Source organism: Gavialis gangeticus, unplaced genomic scaffold, assembly GCF_001723915.1.
Source record: "Gavialis gangeticus isolate Ggan-Ray unplaced genomic scaffold, GavGan_comp1, whole genome shotgun sequence".
NCBI lineage: Eukaryota > Metazoa > Chordata > Crocodylia > Gavialidae > Gavialis > Gavialis gangeticus.
The window spans coordinates 46,342,280-46,345,554 of record NW_017728998.1 but is presented as its reverse complement, the minus strand read 5'-3'; the positions used below and the strand labels follow the sequence as shown (position 1 = coordinate 46,345,554).

Sequence of the window (3,275 nt, the reverse complement as noted above, 5' to 3'; positions counted from 1 at the left end):
GCAGCACGGGGGCCTGCCCATACACACAGGGGCCAGCACTTGCTGCTTGCACTCCAGCCCAAGCAAGACAAAGGCCCCTTCTGGCAGCCATGGGGGGTGGGGTAGGGAAGGACTGTGGATAGGGAGCAAAGGGCACCAGCAGGGCCAGGGGGGTGTGGGTTAGGACAAGCCATCCATCTGGGCAAGTGGGTCCCAAAATGAAAAAGGCTGAGAACCACTGTTTTAGACTACAAAGAGACAAAGTACTAGAACATAGTAATATAAAGCTTCAAATGACTCTATTTAGAGTTGAACTATTGTAGGTTAAGAATTTCTACATGACAGACAATCATTTTCAAAAGCTGCAGAGATTTGATGACATGTCTCCATCTGGAGCATGGCAGCACCTTATGATAGCTCAAAATAGCAAGACTCTCAGATAATACAATTTTATATATCTGTGGAAAGCTACTGCTTAAGACCTATGGAGGAGTGCAATTGCTACCTTGTTCCTGGTGAAACCTGACTTCCTTTCATGTGTAGGAGACTACTTCATACATTTTAGCTAACATTCACATTAGAATACTTTAAACAAAGCTCTGACACATACCTGCATGAAAGTTACACTGTAGAACTATTATAGCTTTTAAAATTTATGGGTAAACAAAGCTGCATAGCTGAACTCTCATCAGTTGGCCTAAGTTATCGATTAATTTTACTGGCATCTTGGATATAAACCAAACACTGTTTGCAGGCTAGTAAGTCACAACAATCTCAGTTAACTGGAACCAAATTATCTGGATTTTCTAGAATGACAGATTTATTTTGCATCACAACCATACAGATAAACAACTGAGCTAACTCAACGTGCATGAAAGCACTCACGTAAAATGAGTGCTAAAAATCTGTTCAGTTCTCCCCTCCCTTCATATAAGCTATTTAACAAGTACAGTTTCAGCAGTCAACATGTAAGTGCGGGGTGGGGGGTTACATGTCAGCCACAAGCTCTCACTAAACACAGCCACCTTGCATTTTTTGTTGGAAGTCAATCACAGCTAGTCAGCCTCATTCTCTAGCTGCTTTTCTTGGAATACATCATGGCATAGCAAGTTTTTGGTAGTTTCAAGTTTTTGAAAATGTGACACATAATAAAGAATTCCAGGATAAATCCACTACCTGTTTTCATTTCAGTCAAACAAAACAGTTTTAAAAAGTTTCTTCTGATTACTGTAGTCAGTAAGTGAATCATAAACCCATCTTTAAGAGGCCAGGAAAGAGAACTTCTGATTTTTTAGCTCTAGTGTTTTTTCCAAGTGTTGGCAATAAATGTTACAACATGGCTTAAAGGAAAACCTTCATAACAACAATATATCCTTCAATGTTAACTGCATATAGAAACAAACCTGAGCACTGAGGTAAAACTACATTTCTCCATTCTGGTTTTCCCTGCATTATGGGTTTACTGGTAACTAGTCAATACATCACAAGGTTTTACTACATTTTTCCCCTCAACAGCAGCAAGGTAATCTTACTCCGCTTTATTTAACACTACCTATTCATATGCCTGAAACATAAGAATAGCCATGTTAGCATTTTATTCTCAGATGAGAAATTTTAAATCAATTACTCTCTGAAAGAATGAAGCAAGTCTCCCTCCCAAGAAAAATACAGTGAGATCAAAACAAGTACTCTGGCAGTGAAAGGGGGTCAGTAGTGGAAGTATATGCACACAGAAGTTGAGGACAGCACCCAATAAATGTCGAAGAGGGAGGATGAAAAGCATATTTCTATGTAACGAAGTTGACTTCCTGTTCACAAACTAATTACTTCATCTGGGCTAATTTTGCTTGAAGTTTCATCAATCCAAGATACTGTAGTTACCTTGGAAACAGGAAGCAAAAGATACTGACAGCTGTTGTTGCATTGTTATGCTTCCTACCATAGTCCTTAAGAGCAGAGCTCAGACTAGATAGTGTCTAGAGACAAAACTTGACACTTCTAAATTTTAAAGTGCATGTTTTATGTCACACAGCATCAGCTTTTGTACCTGTTAAATAAGTTTAAGATCTGCTCATTCCTACTCTAGTTATTAACGCAACCAAACCTTAGACAAGCTGTTGGTTAATAGTCCCTGTTGAATGTCAAGGCCTAGAGAAATAAAAACCTGGAATTATAAATACCCACATAAAAGAGAACTACATTTAAGAAGATCCTACGAAGTTCTGAAATAAGCAAGTCTTGGCATCACGCAACTTCTTTCCACATTTTCAACTGGGTGACAAATTTAGAAGTCCAGCTGCATGCTGCTGCCATTCCTGGTTTTCTGAACAACTAGGGCCACATCCTCAGATTAGTCTCCATTAATAACATATTCCACTGTTTAGGTATTCACTTGTTTTTTCAACAGGCTGAGCTATGGCTTCAACCCTGTCTTCTAAACTCTGGGCTATAAGTTACCATGTAACGGCCCACAATTCGCTTGCATAGGAGTCACAAAGTTAATATGCCCAGAATGCTAAGATCTTTTAAAAGGGAAAAGTTACTTGTGATCTGCAAAAGTTTAGTTTTCGGGAAAAGGCTTAAAGAGGAAAAAGGAAAATGAAATGCCGAGGGTTCAAGTGTCAATTAAGAATGAACTAGATTTGTTTGACTACTTAGAGCAAGTTTTGCTCAATCTATTTTTTCCCCCAGTGACCTGCTGTTTTGTATACTGAACCCTTCCCCCTCCATGCTCCGTCAGGCTAAAGCTCACTTCAAGAAAATATGATGCATGTACGAAAAATGTACAGAAAACCCATACTCAAAACTGCTTTTCGGGTTAATTTTTTTTTTTTAAACAAGAAAAGACAAGCAGAAAACCCTTTGAACCAAGTGGCCAACTAGCACCAGTCCGGCAAAGTATGCCACGAGTGGATCCATGGAGAAGCGGCCACACGTCGCACTGCCTCAAGGCTCTCCGCCAGGGGTCACTCATCGGGGCCCGGATTTAAACCGCTTGGCACTCTCGGGACCCCAGCCCCCATGCAGGCCGCGCGCGCGCGGCAGGACAACGGGGGAGACGAGCCCGAGCCGCTCCGGGACTCTCCCTGGCGCCTGCAGGCGGCGGGACGGCCCTGGGCCCACTCCCCCCCGCCAGAGCCCGCCCAGGCAGCAACGAGGGAACCGGCCTGCGCAGTCTCGCACGCTGCTGACCCCGGAAACTGCTGGGCCTCGGGGCCTGCACCTGAGGCTGCCCCTGCGGGGAGCTCCGCGCCGGCCCCGGTGCCGCGCTCCCTCCGCGGGACGCGCTCGGCCCG

General features: G+C 43.4%; 1 protein-coding gene across 10 annotated transcripts in view; it reads right to left on the bottom strand.

Annotated features, from left to right (window-relative positions):
• The window catches only part of CNOT1 (CCR4-NOT transcription complex subunit 1), a 137,605-nt gene that overhangs the window by 134,060 nt on the left and 270 nt on the right, over positions 1–3,275 (bottom strand). The gene's annotated exons all lie outside the window — the stretch shown is intronic.